Genomic DNA, 20,325 nt, shown 5'->3' with positions numbered 1-20,325 from the left:
TGCACTTTATTTTACTATGCATTGTACAAAACCACAGTATTCCCTGTACGCACCGTGTAAAGGTCTGCGCGGGACTGTTTTTTCATTCCCACAAGATTTCATCCCACTCCCACGGACAATCGGAATCCTTTGTCCTGCTCCCACCCGCAACCGAAACGTTTCGTCCCTCACCCGTCCGCACAGCTCCGTCAAGGTGAACTGACATCCAATATCTGACACAGTCTATTCACAAATACATTATTCTCACGGTAGTCATGGTCATCAGGCTCACTGTGATGAACTTCACCAAACGCCATTTATTCCCAGTAAACACAAAACAGGAATAAAACAGAGCTGTTATTTTGGTGTTTTGCTGGCCGTCTCTGAGCTACAAGAATTTACTCGTTGTTCATGTGATCGGCTGCTTTGCCACCCTTTAGAATGACTTCGTTCATTTTACTTTTACTGTTTTCGTTTTATATTGTTTATATATATGATTTAGTGATTGTTCTACTTTATTTATGCTGTTCATTAATTTGCAGGATTTCGCTTTATGCTTGCTTCGTTCTGCTCCCGCCCACAGTGGGCTGGTTTCCTGCCCGCTCCCGCACACAACATTGGAAATTAGCCATGATATACTGTGATGGGTCCCACGGGAGTGCAGACCTCTAGTACTGTGCCTTAATCCTTCCGAATGAGGGCCTTTTCTCACTTTTGCATTTTTTGTTGATTTTCTGAGTGAATGCGAGTTAAAACATTCTCTGCAGAGAACCCACTTAAATTTTTTCTGCTACTTTTAGCGCACAAATTCTATTTATTTGCTGACTTTAACATATTGAAAAAAAAAACATTAAATATATAAATGTGCCATAATGTTTGCACAGGCCACATTTTATGTTAAATTCAGTAAATAAACAGTATTTGTGTATTAAAATGTGCAAGTGTGTTCTCTGTGTTAACTTATTTTCACTTGGAAAATCAACAACAACACGTAATTCAATCAAGAGTGCCCCAACTTTTGTGTAAAACTATATATCAATGTATATACATATATATATATTCACTACTCTAACTATTATAAGGCTACTGTAACTGACTAGACTAACTAAGCAAATATTTTATAGCTAAAACAAAAGCTTCAGTCTCAAGGCTCTCAGTGACACTGTATGGAAAAGTGCATTAGCCTGCTATGGCAAGTCTAGTTAAGTTATGGTTTCCATAATTTAACTAATTGTACAAAAATGTAATTTAAAAAATATATTAATAATATTAATAAATATGCCCTCTGATGGACTGGTGACCTGTCCAGGCCTTTTCCTGCCTTCCATCCAATAACCACTGGGATAGGCTCCAGCTCCCCCTGCGACCCAGAAGGATAAGTGGCTTAGAAAACTTGTGTGTATTAATAAATATTTATTTTGATCAGATTCCTTGTGCACATATTTCCATTAATGCTTTAAGCTTTGCTTTAACCCACTGCATCAAGTAAGCTCCAGCATTCTAAGCAGGCCATTCATTTCGGTTTGTACGGATTGAAGATCATGTCCTGAGGCATTGTGAATGCACAGGTTGACCTCTGACCTCTTGTGGCGATGTGTTTTGGTGGCTACAAAGTCATGTAGTGGCCATTAGCTTGTCCTGTGTGACCGCACGCCACTATCATTCGGATCAGAAAAAAAAACAGCCAGTTACAACATACAGGAATGGTCAGGAATGGTCAGCATTGGTTGACAAAGCCGCTCCTGGCTGGATATTTTTGGGTGGTGGTCCATTGTCAACCTAGCAGTGACAGTGCTGAGAATGGACCACCAAAGAATATCTGGACAACCGTTTAGGGTGTTGGGGCAGTATTCAGACATCTGAAGCACTACTGAAGCAGGATGGACTGTAAAAACTACACACACTGCAGATTCATACTGGATTAAAATCGCTCCACAATTATTACTGTCAGACTGTAAAACTACACACTGCAGATTCATACTGGATTAAAATCGCTCCACAATTATTACTGTCAGACTGTAAAACTACACACTGCAGATTCATACTGGATTAAAATCACTCCACAATTATTACCGTCAGACTGTAAAACTACACACTGCAGATTCACACTGGATTAAAATCACTCCACAATTATTACCGTCAGACTGTAAAACTACACACACTGCAGATTCACACTGGATTAAAATCACTCCACAATTATTACTGTCAGACTGTAAAACTACACACTGCAGATTCATACTGGATTAAAATCGCTCCACAATTATTACTGTCAGACTGTAAAACTACACACTGCAGATTCATACTGGATTAAAATCGACTGACTGATTTGATGGCTGATCTTGTTACTAATCAGTTAAATTATAGTAACTATGGGTAAAGCTAATCTAGTTGAGATTAGGACAGATTAGCTATGATGATGATGAAGATGATGATGACACACAGGACGAAGAGTGGCCGTCGTGTGTTTGGACGCTTGGTCCTGGTAATGTAGGCCACAGAAAACAGAAGAAACAAGGACAGCCATGTGTTTCTGTGATCTCTCTCTCTCTTTCTCTCTCTCTCTCTCTCTCTCTCTCATTTTCCTTCATAATGGAGCTGTGAAGGCTGACCAGACAGGGCCTGGGGTAACGCTCAGCGATTGGTCCATGGCTAGAAGGAAAGGTAAACATGATGAGCGATGGAGGGAAAGCCACTCATAATATTTTGATAGAGCTTCTGGACGTTCACACTCCACTGAACACGTTTCTCCGCTGTGTCCTGAGGACCCCGAGCGGCAGGGCTGTGTGTGTGTGTGTAAATCTGACGTACCACACTTTGATCTTTTATACACATAAGCAGCGCACTATCCTCTCCAAAGTCACATCAGATTAGCACAAGCTAATGTTACCACTGCTTGTGGATCCTACGGGAGAATGGGAATATCTGGAGATGTTGAATAATATTGTGGGATTTTGAAACATTACACATTAATTTATGGGGTGAATTCAGCAAAAATGGGGTAAATAGTTCCTCTTGACAGCTGTATTCATGTCTCTTCTGTGTTTTGGTAGGTTGCCATAAGCCTTCCTACTGTAAATATGTTAAATTTGTATTGAACAAAGCTTTTCCATTGATTTCATAACAGACCACAGTGGCTTTAAAGGTGTCCTACTTCATCTAATGTGTAGCTATAATGTACTGTTTTTCATTGACCAACGAATCAATACATGGAATAGAACAGAAGAACCACTGAGTAGAATTAAGCACCAACAGTAGAAACTCTATAAAAGCATGAGGAAGAACCTCTAAGAGGAACCAAGACCTGAAAGAAGAGCATGAGGAAGAACCACTGAGAAGAACCAAGACTCAAAAGGAAAAACTCCCAAAGTGTGTGAAGAAGAACTACTGAGAGGAACCAACACTCAAAAGGAGAAACCCTCTAATAGCATGAGTAGGAACCACTAAGAGGAACCAAGACTCAAAAGGAAACTCTCTAAGAGCATGAGGAAGAACCACTTAGAGGAACCAAGATTCAAAAGGAGGAACTCCCTAAGAGCATGTGGAAGAACCACTATGAGGAACCAAGATGCATAAGGAGAAATTCTCTAAGAGCATGAGGAAGAACCACGAAGAGGACCTGAGACTCAAAAGGAGAACCTCCATAAGAACATGAGGAAGAACCATTGAGAAGAACTGAGACTCAAAAGGAGAACCTCCCAAAGGGCATGTGGAGGAACCAAGATTCAATAGGAACTCCCTAAGAGCATGAGGAAGAACCATTTACAGGAATCAAGACTCAAAAGGAGGAACTCTTGTAGAGCATGAGGAAAAACCACTGAGAGGAACCAAGACTCAAAAGGAGAACCTCCATAAGAGCATGAGAACCACTTAGAGGAACCAAGATGCAAAAGGAGAACCTCCTGAAGAGCATGAGGAGGATCCACTGAGAGTAACCAAGATTTAAGAGGAAAAGCTCCCTAAGAGCATGAAGAAGAACCACTGAGAGGAACCAATATTTAAGAGGAAAAGCTCCCTAAGAGCATGAGGAAGAACCATAGAGAGGAACCAAGGCTCAAAAGGAGGAACTCCCTGAGAGCAGGAAGAAAAAACACTGAAAGGAACCAACCCTAAAAAAACTTGCTAAAAGCATGAGGAAGAACCACTGAGAGGAACCAGAATTTTGTAAGTGTGGTGTTTTTATGAGCAAACCAATCATCTTTTAAGAAATACAACAATGTTCCTTCGGTTCTATCTCTCCTCATGATAAATCCTCATTTATATAAAAAAGTATTCTCATTTTTTGGCTCGAAGAATCAAACAGACCCTTTTCACAAGAAACGGAGGTGTGTAAATGCTGGGTAAAGCAAGTTCCACTATTTCCTTACGGACAGTTATTAACCTCAGAAATACAGGCATTCGTATCACTTCAGCCACCACAGAAAGGTGAGTCACTTTATCTGTCATAGTTGCCAAGATTGAAATTCGAGAATGTGTCCAGAACGGTTGGAGAAACTAAATAAAGGGCATAAATGCTTCACGGAAAAACTCAGAGAAGCTTCACAGCTAGCAGAGAACATTAACATCAGCTAACATCTACAGAGCGATTAGTCAACAGAGGTGAAAATAACTATAAAACACGAGATTAGCCATGTTAGCTGGAGATGTTGAAACAGCTTGCTAACAATTAACTAGCTAGCAAAAAGCTAAAGACGCACACTTTCCAGCAGGGGGCGCGCCATGTTGTCAGGGTCCGTAGCGCCACTGTAGAGTGCTCCTTGCCGAGCACTCGCTCTCTGTCAGATACACTATTAGAAATAAAGGTTCTGTGCAGGTACGTTTTTTATTCATCAAGGTACAAACAGTGTAAATGTTCCCTCAAAGGTTCAACAGTGGATTTAAGGTCTGATTGTGAACCTTAAATAAGTTTTTCCAGGTGAAAAGTTCGTATTTGTATCTTTTCATAACCGAATGTTTTTAAACAGAACAGTAAAATAAAAGCCTGGAGACGAGACGGGGTGTGTGGAGTCAGTACAGCTTAGAACATATCATTTCAGTGGATTATGGTTCAGTTATGTTCCCTGACTAAAGGTACTGAGATGGACCCTTGAGGGTTCCACCCCAGTGACAGGAGGGGCACTGACCCAGTGACAGTTTAGTACCTTTATTTCTGAGAGTGTTCTGATGGCTTTTGAGAGAGAAAATGAAAACTGTTCCTCTGAAAGCGGCTGTAGCAGCAACTTTAAAGCACATTAACATTACTTAGCAGCGCTGAGACGCTGACATACAGGTCCTTCCTCCGTATAACAAAGTTTATTCTTTTATTAACTGCACAAACTCATTTTCCTCTGCTCATGGTCGGCAGACAAACCACTGAAACTGAGATGAGGCTGTTTTTGCTTCAAACTTGAACACTTGAGTGAGCTGTACACGCTCTTCTCGTCATCGTTGTTGTTGTTGTTGCTTTAGCTGAAGCAGCGTTAACCTGCAATGACTATGTCCAGCAGAAAAAATGCAGAAATGTGAAAAGGGCCTATAATGGCCACGCCCACAACGATGAAGCCAGGCCTATGAAAGTATGCAGTTTGCCTATGGTGGAGTACAAGCTTCCATTACTAGCAACATTAGTCTTGTAGCTCCAGCACAAAACTAAAAAAGCTTCACACAACTAGTATGTCTTGACTGGTTGACCACATTTGTGGTGAAGGATAAATTGTGGGAATTTGACTGTTGACCAGGCAATCGTTTAAAAAACTCTGTAATACTGAGCCTTTAGGATTTCCCTCCACTGCTATAAATCAATCTCGTTGCTTTGCTGATCAACTGGTGAGGTTTTAATTTCTGCCATGCTTCTGTCTCTGCGGACGCTTCTGCCAGCACACATAAGCATCATGAGTGTGTGGTCGGTCCACGGAGACCAAGGTGAACTTTAGAGCACAGGAAGAACCTTCCAATGTCCTACAGTGACACAAATGATCCATGAAGGGCAACATGCACAAACAACAAACTACTACACTGAAAATAGGTTTTTGTTGAGCCAGAGCTCCTGAAACCTGGCCCTGCTTGTCAGAGTTTATTCCTAGAAATTCCAGATATTCAGTTCAGTTTATTTGTACAGCATCTTCTGCAACACATTGTCCCAAAGCAGCTTTCCCGGAAATGCTGCTAACGAGCGTCACCAAGAGAGACTTAAAAGGAACAACACTCTAAGAACCTGAGGAAAAACAAGTAAGAGAAACCAAGACTTAAAAGGAGAAGCTCCCTAAGAGGATCAGGAAAAACCATTGAAAGGAACCAAACACAAAAGAAGATACTCTGTACTACTGTGGGGAACCAAAGTTCAAAACTCCCTGAAATCAAAGGAAGAACCACTAAGAGGAATGAAGTCTCAAAAGAAGAAACCCTTTAAGGGCATGAGGAAGAACCACTGAGAAAAACCAAGACTCAAAAGCAGAAACTCTTTAAAAGCAAAAAGAAGATCCACTAACAGGAACCAAGTCTCAAAAGAAGAAACTTCCTAATAGTATAAGGAAAAGGTGAAACTCCCTAAAGGCAAGAGGAAGAACCAAGACTCAAAAGGAGAATCTTTCTAAGAGTATGAGGAGAAACAACTCAGGGGAGCCAAGAATCAAAAGGAAAACCTAAGGACAAACTCCCTGAGAGCATGACGAAGAAAGATTGAGAAGGCCCAAGGCTCAAAAGGAGAATTTCTCCAAGAACATGAGAAATAACCACTAAGAGGAACCAAGAATCAATAGGAGAAACTCTGAACTACTGTAAGGAACCAAAACTCAAAAGTGAAAACTCCCTGAAAGCATGAGGAAGAACACTAAGAGGAACCAAGTCTCAAAAAAGAAGCTTCATAAGAGCATGAGGAAGAAAGACTGAGAAGAACCAAGACTCAAAAGGAAAAACTCTTTAAAAGCACAAAGAAGATCCACTAACAGGAACCAAGTCTCAAAAGAAAAGACTACCTAAGGGCATGAGGAACAGGTGAAACTCCTCAAGAGCATGTGGAAGAACTACAGAGAAGAACCAAGACTCAAAAGGAGAATCTCTCTAAAGATCCACAGAGAAGAACCAAGACTCAAAAGGAGAAACTCCATAAGAGGATCGGATGAACCAATTAGAAAAACCAAGACTCAAAAGCAGAAACTTCCTAAGAAAATGAGCAACAGGTTAAACTCCTTAAGAGCATGAAGAAGACCCACAGAGAAGAATCAAGACTCAAAAAACGGAACTCCCTAAAAGAATGAAGAACTACTAAGAGGAACAAAGACTCAAAAGGAGAAACTCTGTACTACTGTTGGTACCAAAACTCAAAAGTAAAAACTCCCTGAAGGCATGAGGAGAACCATAGAGAAGAACCAAGACTCAAAAGGAGAATCTCTCTAGCAGCATGAGAAGGAACCACTGAGAGGAACCAAGTCTCAAAAGGAGAAACTTCCTAAGACAATGAGGAAGAACCACTGAGAGGAGCCAAGGCTCAAAAGGAGAAGCTCCCCAAGAGGATGACGGTCATCTCTGCCACTTGTACCCTGTTCCAGCTGGTGGATCTGAATCTTAGCAGAAGCTGCTGCCCTTCAAACGTCATACCTTTATGGACCTTTATGGACCGAAAGGTTTACATTCATTCATCTAGTTTCAGAGATAGAAAAGGTTCAGGAGCTGTAGCTTCCTCCACAGAGCTGTTACAGCAGGACGAGGAGACAGAGAGAACATGAGGAGGAGAAGTGATGGGAAAGGGGGGGAGAGAGAGAGAGAGAGAGAGAGAGAGAGAGAGAGAGAGAGAGAGAGAGAGACTCTCCACTGAGTTGAGAAGATTAGGAGTGACAGCTAAGTGTTTTTAAGACTGGCACAGAGAGCCAATTATAGGCAAAACATCCAGTCAGCCCACACACACACACCCACACACACACACACACACACACACACATTCAAGCACAATGCACTTGAGCTTCTTCTTTTCACTCCCCAGGGTGTTATCTCTAGTGCACCTAATGTGGAGACTCTCTCTCTCTCTCTCTCTCTCTCTCTCTCATTTTTACTAGCACTGCCACAAATACATGCAATTTGCTCTTCCTAAATTTAGAACGGCTTGTTGCTGGTCCTGCATTGATTTTGACTGGCTGTAAATAATTTCCTAATACCTCAAAATTAGATCCAGGGACGCGGCCTCCGTCCAGGCCTGCAGCTGATCAAGTTGTGTTTGTATGAGTCTATGCACATATGTAAGTTCAAGTTCTTCACATTTCAGAGACATTTGTAAGGGGATAAGATACAAGATAATCCACTTCCATAAAGAAGGAGAAAATTGAGGGAAAATAAGTGAAAAAAACAGGAGTTTCCAAAACAGGAGTTTAAAAATGATTAAAAGCTACAGAGAAAATGGGGCTTCTAACAACCACCTGGAAGACCTCGCAGACACCAAAACTGCCCCCATCAGATAAACAGCACTTAAAGCTTTCATCTTTGAGAGAGAGGAGAAAATCAAGCTGCTTCAGATCTGAAAACATCCACAGGTGTTTCTGTCCATCCTTCCACTGTGAGAAGACGACTCAGCGCTGTGGGTCTGAAAGGATGTGTAGCTGATCAAGAAGAACCTCACTGAGAAAAGGAGACGGACACATCAAACAAAGAAGCCGAACGATGGACTGACCACCCCAGAGTCCAGACCTCAACACCACTGAATGTGTTTGATTACTTCAGAAAATGATCAACCAGCTTCTAAGACTGAACTTTGGAGGTGTGTCTGCAGATTCTTTGATGAATTGAAAGTTATTTCCTGAAAAGAACGGAAGCTGGAATAAAGTTAAGGAGTGGACTCACTAAATATTAAAATATCTGCTTCTTTCCCTGATGCTGAAAAATGTAATAACTTGTACTTACTGGCTGTTTATGCATTAAAACCTCTACACATCCATGCAAGCATCCATACAATTTGAAGAAACATGCACAGAAGAACTGCTTCTCTCTTTGGGGCAGTGAGTCACTGATGTTTCCAAACAATTTTACTAGAAACCTCAAACGGAGGGAAGGATTCTGGGAAAATGGAGGAGGCATGTCACAATGAATCTTGTTAAAATGTCAAACGCTCACTCCAGTGCCCTCTGTTTGAACACACACAGGGTTTGCAGTGAGGCCAGTTAAGTGTGTGTATAGAAGCCCTTCATTATAAATCTATACCACTTTTTTGGGCATGAGTGATTCCTTTGGTTTCACTGGCCCAAACACAGTAACTGTCCACAGATCTGTGGCCAGTGTTAGTGTCTTTAATATCAATGCGAACCACAGGCACATGCACTGCATGTCCTTAGAGCAAACCTGCTTAGTGTGCATTAGCATGGTGGGAAGCTTCTATTTTTATGTGGAGGATATTTTCAGGGTGCAGGTGCAGGTTGGAAACCCGACAGAGAAAAACAAGTGAATCAGAGGGAGGAAGAGGGCTGGAGTGGGAAGAGGATGATGGGATGATGAGAGTGCAGTACAATGAGAAGATGAAGGGGAAAGGGGACAAGATGACAAGAGAATGAGGGCATGAGAAAGCAACTGGACAAGAAGATGGCAGGATGAGGAGATAATGGAATGAGTGGATGAGGGGTAAAAGACTGAGGGGAAGAGAGGACAACAGGACAAGAAGGCAAGGAATGAGAGGACAAGGAGAAGAGTGGACAATGGAACAAGAGGACAAGATGATGGGGGAATGATGGCAGAAGAGGACAAAAAACAATAAGATCAAGGAGTTAAGATGATAAGATGAGCAGAAGATGAGGTGACAGACAAGAGGATGAGGGGACAAGAAAATAATGGGACGAGAAGACAGATTGACAAAGGAAGAGTGGATGGCATGACAGGACAAAGGGGGTGATGGGATAAGAGGATGAGGGAATGAGACAGCAGGAAAAGATGATGGCTGGAAGAGAAGATAATGGGATGAGAAATGGGGTAAAAGACTGTGTAGAAGAGAGGACAATGGGACAAGAAGACAAGGAATGAGAGGACAAGGAGAAGAATGGACAATGGAACAGGAGGACAAGATGATCGGGGAAAGATGGCAGGAGAGGACAAGAAGGCAATAGGATCAAGGAGTTAAGGTGACGAGATGATCAGAGAACAAGATGATGGACAAGAGGATGAGGGGACAAGAAAAAGATGGGATGAGAAGACAAATTGACAAAGGGAAGAGTGGATTGGATTAGAGGACAAAGGAGCGGCAAGAGGATGAGGGAATGAGACTAGAGGTGGTGATAAGACAATGGGACGAGAGGATGGCAGGAAAAGTGGATGTGGAAACTAAAACAAGAAGGTGATATGAGAAGATGGCAATGGAACGAGAGAATGAGAGGACGTTGGAGCGAAAGGATGATGGGAAATGGTGGGAAGAGTGGATGATGGTATTAGATGATCAGAGGATGAGTTGACAGACAAGAGGATGAGGAGACAAGGAAATGATGGGATGAAAAGACAAACTGACAAAGGGAAGAGTGGATGGGATGAGAGGACAAAGGGGCAAAGGGACAAGGGGTAGAGGAAATGAGGCAGCAGAAGGACAAGAGGATGGCAGGATGAGAAGATAACAGGATGGAAGAATGAGAGATAAAAGACTGAATTTAAGAGAGGACAATGGGACAAGAAGACGGAACGAGAGGACAAGGAGAAGAGTGGACAAGATGATGGGGGAATGATGGCAGAAAAGGAGAAGAAAACAATAGGATCAAGGAGTTAAAACGATGAGATGATCAGAGGATGAGATGACAGACAAGAGGATGAGGGGACAAGGAAAGGATGGGACAAGAAGACAAACTGACAAAGGGAAGAGTGGATTGCATGAGAGGTCAAAGGGGTGATGGGACAAGAGGATGGCGATGCCAAGAAAGGATGATGGGAAATGATGGGAAGATTGGATGATGGTACGAGTGGACAAGGGGATTGGTGGACAACAGAACCAGTGGACACTGGAACAAGGGGACAAGAGGATACGACGAAAGCAACAAGAGAGTGAGTGAGAGAATGAGAAGAAGAAGGGTGAAGGGATGAGAGGATGACAAGATGATGAGACAAGAATTTGGCAGGATGAAAAAACGAGAAAGAAGACAAAGCAATGAATCCAAGGCGATGATGGGACAAAGGAATGTTTAAAATGAGTCTCTCTTTGGCTGAAAAGAACAACAAAGAATCACAAACTAAAATGTCACAAATGTGAAAAGAAGTTCAGAAAAACTTATGACGTCAAAAATGGGGTTTATTAGGGCAGGTATGACGTCCCGAAACCTGACAGGCACAAAGACACAAATCGGACGGAGTGAAGACAGGAGCCAGCGAGGACGACGAAATAACTGAGAGTCTTTTTTTGAGACTGTTTTCTTCTCTCGCTCTTCTCAGGTCTGAGACAAACATCCTCCGCTACACTCATTCTTTCTGATTTCCTATTCCCTCGCTCCTCTCCGAGCAAACAGGCTGAGTCAGGATCTTCCCCCGGCGTCACCCTGATGAAGGCTGACGTGAGGATGAGAAGAGGATCTAAATATTTGCCTGTGATTCACTCCATCTTCGTCTTGACCTTTTCCTGATGTCGCCAAGGTTTTCTGTCTCTCCTCTATGTTTGAAGCAATGATTTGGCCCAAAATCAAATGCACATCACCTTACTTCAAATGTGGTTTAAAACCCTTTGCATGATTAAAGGGTTCTTTACATGGTGAAATGGTTCTTCAGATTTACGGAGAATGTGTTGTTGGTGGTTCTATATAGAAGTTATCTTTAAATGGTTCTATACAGGTCCAAAAATGGTTCTTCTATTGTTAGAAACTTGACATCGTAACAATAAAAGAATGCTTTGTGGTTCTATATGGAATTCTTTTCAAGAACTATCTACAGCACATTCTCCTTCAATCTGAAGAACCATTTCACAATGCAAAGAACCATTTAATCATGCAGAGGATTCTTTGAGTGTTCATGGTTCTGTATAGGACCATATTGTTTACTAAAGAACACTTGAAGAACCATCTTTTTTTAAGTTTGTAGTTTTTAGTTATTTGCAGAAATATATTTGGTAAATACATTTGGAATATATATTTTTCCATAGCACTGGGTAAACCGGAGACGGTCACGAGTCGCTTCATGCGAGTCTGAGTCGAGTCTTGGGTCTTTAGTAGAGAATTATAGTTTAGTCTCTTGAACCACTAAAACCCGTCAGGATCGACAGGTTCACCTGTCCACCACTGCTAGTTTGTAGGTTGTATAGCAAGTATGCTAACTAGCTAGTTAGCTAGCATAATAGCTAATCCGACTGAAGTTTTAGTACGTTTATACGGAATCTGTAAGGAACCTGTTTTAAAGAGCCTTCAGGTAGATAAGCTAACAACTTTAACTATATTAGCTAACACACTTGCTAGCCAAACTACATGCTAGCCAAGCCAACTCCGTTGTTTTTCCTCTTTCACTATATTTAGAGCTTCACTCTGTCCACCAGATTGTTATTTGAAGCCGTATAGAACATCTTATTTATACTTTATTCATCCAGGTAAAATATTATAATATACAGTACCTTGGCTAACATTCACCACTGGTTTAAAAACTGCTTTACAGATAAATTTGCTTTGCCTTTTCCTTCGTCCATCTCCTCCTCTCTCTCTTTCTGCCCACCACCTTCACCCTCTCTTGCCCCCTCCATATCTCCACCTCTCTTTCCTTTCCTCTCCTGTGTCTCACACTTTCCTCCTCCCTCTATCTCGCCCCCCTCGGTCTCTCTCTCTCTCTCTCTCTCTTCTTTGTGTCTCATATGCTCTGGATTGTTGGGGTCACTGCCCAATTGGGCTACAGCAGTCAGTCTTTCTTTCTCTCTTTTTCACTTCCCCCACTCTCTCTCTGTGCTTCGGCTCACGTTTAGCCAACCTGAAGTCATTGAAACTTCATTAGATCAGCTCATGCTAGATATTTACAGCCCTTACAGTGTCAAAAACGACATAAGCAGGTCTATTTGAGGTTACTTCTCGAGTCAGCATGGTTTGAGGCAAGAATGAGATGAGTGATGATTCAGGCATGCAGTTAGCACCATGCTAATTTGGTGGGGTATAAGCTTCCACTGCTCGTTAGCGACATTAGCCTCATAGCTCCAGTGCAAAACCAAAGGAAACTTGGGTCACCAAACCTGTCTCGGCTGGTTGACTACATTGGGGGTGGGGTCAGCAGTGAAAGCGAAGAAAAGGTCAGGAACTTTGATTTTTCGGCTTTTAACCATGTCTTCACCCCCCCACCCCCACCCCCCGCACTCCCCTGCACCCCCCACCAAAGCACACAGAGGTAGAGTACAGTAGAAATCACTAAGCCGTCAGGGGGAACTTCATGTTCGCTCATGTTGGGCCAATCACAGCCCTCCTCCCCCTCCTCCAAGGAGACAGTCGTCGCGGCGACTGCTGAGCAGTTTCTTAGAAAGCCACTGGAGATTCCTCGACCTTCCACTGGAAACCAGGTCAATCCACCCGTCTCCGTCCACCCACGCCTTCACGAGGGAGGTTCACCTTACCCTACGAAAATGAGATATATTTTTGTAGCTATCGCCAAAATTTTCCAAAATATCCACACATTTTGTATAAATTGTTGTAATATGCTGCACTCCTAAAAAAGATGGTTCTTCAAGGGTTCTTTAGTACAATGGTTGTATATAGAACCATAAATACTCACAGAACCCTTTGTATGATTAAATGGTTCTTTGCATGATTAAATAGTTCTTCAGATTGATGGAGAATGTGCTGTAGATGGCTCTATGTAGAACCTCTTTGAAAATGGTTCTATGTAGCACCAAAAAGAGTTCTTCTACTGTTACAAGCTTGACAATGTAACAACAGAAGGACGCTTTGCTATATAGAACCTTCTGTAGCACATTCATGCACATTTTCCATCAATCTGAAGAACCTTTCATGACACAAAGAACCCTTTAATCATGTAAAGGGTTCTTTGAGTGTTCATGGTTCTATATAGAACCATTTTCCTAAAGAAGTTTAGCATTACAAAGTCTGCCTGGCTAGCTAGTTAGCTTACTGAGGCTAACCTAGCCGAGCGCGAGTGTGTTCCAATTGAAAAATCTGCTGCTCACTGTTTCCTCCTGTGCTTGTAAAAGTTGTTATCTTGAGATCACAAGATAACAACTTTGTAATCTTAGGATTACAAGACAATTAAGTCATGATCTCAAGATAACAAAGTTGTTATCTTGAGATCACAACATAATTAAGTTGATCTCAAGATGACAGTTGTTTTCTTGAGATCACAAGATAGTTAAGTCGTGATCTCAAGATAACAATCCAGAAAATTAGAACTACCTCATGGCCTCTCTGGAGATCTGTAATTGAATGATGCTGTATAAGCTTGTATTACTTGTTAGCAACATTAGCCTCCAGTATAAAATGACAGAAGCGAACTTACTGTATCTCTAATGTTTAGGATCATATTAACTCTGGAGCTCCTTTGGAACTCTGGGACCTCCAGCTGAACTGAAGGTGCCAAAACAAATCTTAACACCGGGAGGAGGAAGAGGGGATGAGGAAGATGGGATGTCTACGGTGCCACCACTGGGAGTGGGCTGAGGATAAACTAGGTCATAACCAAGAGTGTCTGGAGGGTGTGGAGGTTTTTCTTGGTCTCTCATTCTCCATCGTCCTGAACTTCATATCTCCATCCTCCATCATTCCACTCAACTGACTCAAAGTCAGAGCTGAAAACACATTTGAGACTTTTAACGGAGTAAAATTCTTCTGTTTCTATTTATTTCATTAAAACAAATGGTTGAATTTTCCAAAACAATCATAACTCTACACAAACTTTACCAAATGTTTCAGTAGTGACTGTTTCAATGACAATTTTAGCTCATTTTGAGTAGAAATCGATAAAACGCAGCCAGTACATGACCAGCAAACACAGCTTTGAACAGCTGTTCACACAGAAAATCATCATATTTTACGTTACAACACTAAAAAGTGCTGAACTGCAGAAACTATGATGATTCTTAATGTTCCACACTGACTTTCAGACTTTGGGACACATTTACTTCAAAACAATGGGATCTAACTGCTCACCATGTGGCCATGAGGGACAGGGATGCAGCCTCACTTCCCGCTCTAAAATGCAGGGGCGTGGCTAAAATAAGGCTCCGCCTACAGACTAAAACTGTGTTTCGGTAGTGACATGAAAACGCTGGGCAGAATTTTTTGAATAAGCATTTTTAATTTAGAAATTAAACTCAGAAATGTAAAATTTCTTTAAAAAAGCAGTGCTGAAAAAAATGTGAGCTTTATTTTCACAAGTTATGGTTAAATTTTATGCCATGCCTGTTTTTCATTTCTTCATTTCATTTTTTCAAAGTAAACGTGTCCCAAAGTCTGAAAATCAGTGTGGAACTTTAAGAAGTATCATATTTTCTGTAATTAAGTATTTTTTTAATTAAATTTTTAATGAAAATTATGATGATTTTCTGTGTGAACAGCTGTTCAAAGCTGTGTGTAAACATAATTGAAGTATAAAGTCACTTAAAGCTAACGGATTTTAGTCTAAAATCAGTTACAATTTCCAGATGTGTTTCAGAGCTGTAAGACCAGAACACACACACACACACACACACACACACACACACACGTCCCGCTGTGGTCTCTTAAGGACACGCACCGAGACATGAACTTCACTTCGTGGTGGAAGCTCATAGGTTGGAATGATGGGCGTGTCCAGCTCTCAAATCTCTCATAGGCGTGAAGCGTTGATCACGGTTTGCTCCCTTCCTTCTGATAAACAATATCGTCCTCCTAAACTGCCCCCCCGTCCTTTTAGCTCAGTGTTATAGGATCTCTATTATAACTTAAGATGATCATTTAAGATCTCTGCTGTCAATATTTGAATTCTGTCTATATTTGAAAGTATAAGAGTCGCTTCATTCCTGCACTGAAAGTATAAGAATACAGTACATAGTGTATAGTATATGAATACGGTACATAATGTATCGTATAAGATATGTAAGGATGTAGTACACAATGTACGGTGTAAGTTATGGTTAAATTTTATGCCTGTTTTTCATTTCATTTCTTCATTTCATTTTTTCAAAGTAAACGTGTCCCAAAGTCTGAAAATCAGTGTGGAACGTTAAGAAGTATCATATTTTCTGTAATTAAGTATTTTTTTATTAAATTTTTAATGAAAATTATGATGATTTTCTGTGTGAACAGCTGTTCAAAGCTGTGTTTGCTGGTCATGTACTGGCTGTGTTTTTGAGCTCAAAATGAGCTAAAATTGTCACCACCGAAACATTTGGCAAAGTTTGGGTAGAGTTATGATTATTTTGGTAGGGAAAAAATGGAATGTTAAATCTTTTATATTTTAATAAAAAAATACATTTTTGAGGTATAAAGTCACTTAAAGCTAATGGATTTTAGTCTAAAATCAGTTAAAGTTTCCAGATGTGTTTCAGAGCTGACTCTGACTCTGAACCACATTCAGTGGAATGATCTGTATAGTAAAGGCTTTGTAGTGAACAGTGAGTGATTCTGAACCCAGTATGGAAAAACGTGCCTTTCTTTATCGGAACGCGGGGCGAGCCTTCAGTCTCCGTCTGAGTTTCAGTGAAGCCTTAGACTAATGAGGGTGGAATTCGGTGGATTCTCTGAAGCCGCCACACGGGCACAACCGGGCAGCGTTGGGGTGATGTCAGAGCTGCAGGACACAATAACGTTTCAGTGCATAACCTCATACGGAGGAGAGAGAGAACCTCGGTCCATTCACTCTGCACCTCGGCCGGCTGGTTACTCGAGCAGATACATTTATGTTTGGCCTTCATAAGTGGACACTCTGTGTGTACAGACACTGAAAAATCCCAGTTGCAGAAAGGAGAGAGAGAGAGAGAGAGAGAGAGAGAGAGTAAGAGAGAGAGAGAGAAATGCAGCAGAAGTAATGTGCATTGACAGATTGTGGGACCAGCTGAGGGACTGTGGGAGGCCATCGGAGAGAGAGAGAGAGAGAGAGAGAGAGAGAGAGAGAGAAAGAGAGAAAGCAAAAAAGAGCGAGAATGCAAGAGAGAGAAAGCAAAAGAGAGAGAAAGCAAAAAAGAGCAAGAGTGCAAGAGAGAAAGCAAAAGAGAGAGAGCAGGAGAGTGAGAGAGAGAGCAAAAGAGAGAAAGCAAAAATGAGAGACAGCAGAAAAGAGGAAGAATGAGAGAGAGAAGAGAAGAGACTGTGTGAGGGAGAGAGTGTGTGTGTGAGAGAGACAGAGAGAGAGAGAGAATGATGTACTCTGTAGTAGCGTCAGTTGTTTTCCTGAGAGCGCAGAAAGTCAAGTGCAGCACAAGAAGAATAAAAATACTGATAGTTCATCAGATCAAAGTGATCGATAAAGACACTCAGACCACCAGAGCTGTGAGACCAGACACACACACACACACACACACACACACACACACACACACACACGTCCCGCTGTGGTCTCTTAAGGACACGCACCGAGACATGAACTTCACTTCATGGTGGAAGCTCATAGGTTGGAATGATGGGCGTGTCCGGCTCTCAAATCTCTCATAGGCGTGAAGCGTTGATCACGGTTTGCTCCCTTCCTTCTGATAAACAATATCGTCCCCCTAAAACTGCCCCCCCGTCCTTTTAGCTCAGTGTTACACGATCTCTATTATAACTTAAGATGATCATTTAAGATCTCTGCTGTCAATATTTGAATTCTGTCTGTATTTGAAAGTAGAAGAGTCGCTTCATTCATGATGAACAGACTAAAAGAAACGACCCAAAATGATCTGGAAAAAATTCTGGTTCCTCTGACTTACATTAAAAGTAAAGTAGGTTTTTTTCCTTCTGTAAAGTTACCATTATGGAGAAATGAGGTTTTCTTCCGACAACAGCGATATGAATATAGCACAGCATATAGTGTAACATATAGTACATAGTGTATAGTGTACAGTATAAGAATATAGCACAACGTAGTGTAAGAATTTAGTATGTAATGTAAAGTATATGTAAGACTATAGTATATGTAGTATAAAAATACAGTACATAGTGTATAGTTTAAAAATATAGCACAGCTATACACTATGTATTATATTCTATATAGTATAAGAATATAGCACAGCTATACACTATGTATTATATTCTATATAGTATAAGAATATAGCACGGAGTACAGTTTAAGAATATCGTACATGGTAAATAGTTTGTAGTGAATACTGTAAGAATATAATGTATAGAATAGGAAATGTAGTTAATAGAGTACAATTGTAATGCAAAGTGCATAAACGCAGACAGAGTATAGTTATTAGAACGAGACCAATCATAATGTTGAGTTGTGGCTGTAAAGTGAGGATGCTATAAATAGAGCAATAACGCTGGCAGCGCCCCCTGCTGGGCTGGCAGGACCAGTGAGTTTTCACCCCTGCAGAGAACCACAGTGCTAAAACAACACGGAGCGTCTCTCCATCACACTCACTCACTCCCTCCTCTCTCTCTCTCTCTCTCTCTCTCTATCTCTATCACTCTCTATCTCATCACACTTCCCCTCTCTCTCTCCCCATCACCCTCCCTCTCTCTCTCTCTCTATCTCTATCACTCTCTATCTCATCACACTTCCCCTCTCTCTCTCCCCATCATGCTCCCTCTCTCTCTCTCTCTGTCTCTCTCATCACACTTCCTCTCTTTCTCTCTCTCTATCTCTATCACTCTCTATCTCATCACACTTCCCCTCTCTCTCTCCCCATCACGCTCCCTCTCTCTCTCTCTCTCTCTCTGTCTCTCTCATCACACTTCCTCTCTTTTTCACCCTCTTGCCCTCTCTCTCCATCATGCTCCCCCTCTCTTTCTCTTTCTCTCTCTTATGCTCCCTCTCCATCACGTTCTCTCTCTCTAGCACTCTCCTACTCTCTCTCTCACTCTTCTACCCTCTATCAGTCTCTCTCACTCTCTTTCTCTGTCTTTCTCTCTCTCTTTCTCATTCTTATCCATTTTTTCCTCCAGCTTCTTCTCTCTTGTAGTCTATCCATTTTGCCTCTCTCTCTCTCTCTCTCTCTCTCTCTCTCTCTCTCTCTCTCTCTCTCCCTCCCTGTCCACTCATGTTTAGATGTGTAGACGAGTCTCCTCTCCAGGAGCCCGACGGCCGCTGCTTGCTGTGGCCCTCTCCTCTCACGCACACCCTGTCTGTCACACACACATACACACACACACACACACACACACACACACACACACATCCTGTGTGTATCATAGTTTAAGAAGGTGTGAATCTCTCTTATACTAGTTGAGGCTGCACACTAAAGCCATACATGCTGAGAAACAGACTGTATGGGTCACTTAAATGATCCTAAGTCAGTTTATTCCTTTCTGCTGTACTTATTATTAAAAGTTACAGAAGTAAATGCAGCAAAAACTCCGTTAACCTTTTCTGATCTACATTAGGCCTTTGCCTGTGCTGGTAATACACATGTACCTGTGTATTAAGTCAGTTCAACTTGACCCTCTGGGGTCCTCAAACTCTCCTGCACATCAAATTCTCTGTTTCTATCTCTGTTTGTGTATCTTTGTGATGATCCAGCACAGAAATCCAGTTCAAACACTTCCTGAATCTGTAGAGTCGCCCTTTCCATTCCATCTTATCTCGAGATCATACGAGGCTCACATCCGGAGTTATGAGCCTATGAAGAGGGGCTGAGATACACGTCATCTGCCTCTCACCGTGTGGAACTGGTGGATTGGTGTGTCTGTCTACATTCTGTGTGAAACTGACCAATGGACACTCAGGAAATCACTAAGGACTGACCATCACTCCAGAAACTGTTCATCCTTCATTCAGTCCACATCGGAGACTCATGTGAAATGGTGTGCAGAGAGTTTACAGCTGCTGAAGCTGCTGCAGCGGTTATGGAAAGTAGTGATGAAGATAACGGAGCATTTAGATATGAAACATTTAAAGAGCCTTTACAGGAGAGTTTAAGAAGAGATGCACCCCTCTGACCTCAGAGGGTTAAAAATATAAGTGTAACATTGCTTAACCCCTTAAAATCTCAGGCTTATTATTATTATTATTCAGTATCTACAGGGACTTCAAAACAAACTGGCTGAGTTAATCTTAGATTATAGACGTGTGTAATAAAACTTTGGGCCTGTGGGTGGGCCCTGGCCATTTAATGGGTTAACTATCGATACTGAGGATGTACCCTTGAATGTACCACCAGAGCAGTACAGGGCAAAAATGACACCATATATTTTACAGTTATTTATAACATAAGCTTGTAATACTTTCATAAAGACTGCAGGGTAACCCAGCAGTCCTAAACAATTGGTAGTGTTCAGTCTAAGGCCCAATCCCATTTCTTTTTTTACCACTACCCCCTGTGTTTGAGTGTCT

Source organism: Colossoma macropomum, unplaced genomic scaffold (genome assembly GCF_904425465.1).
Source record: "Colossoma macropomum unplaced genomic scaffold, Colossoma_macropomum, whole genome shotgun sequence".
In the NCBI taxonomy this organism is placed as follows: domain Eukaryota; kingdom Metazoa; phylum Chordata; class Actinopteri; order Characiformes; family Serrasalmidae; genus Colossoma; species Colossoma macropomum.
The sequence above is the reverse complement of the archived record's forward strand: the minus strand, read 5'-3'. Positions refer to the sequence as shown.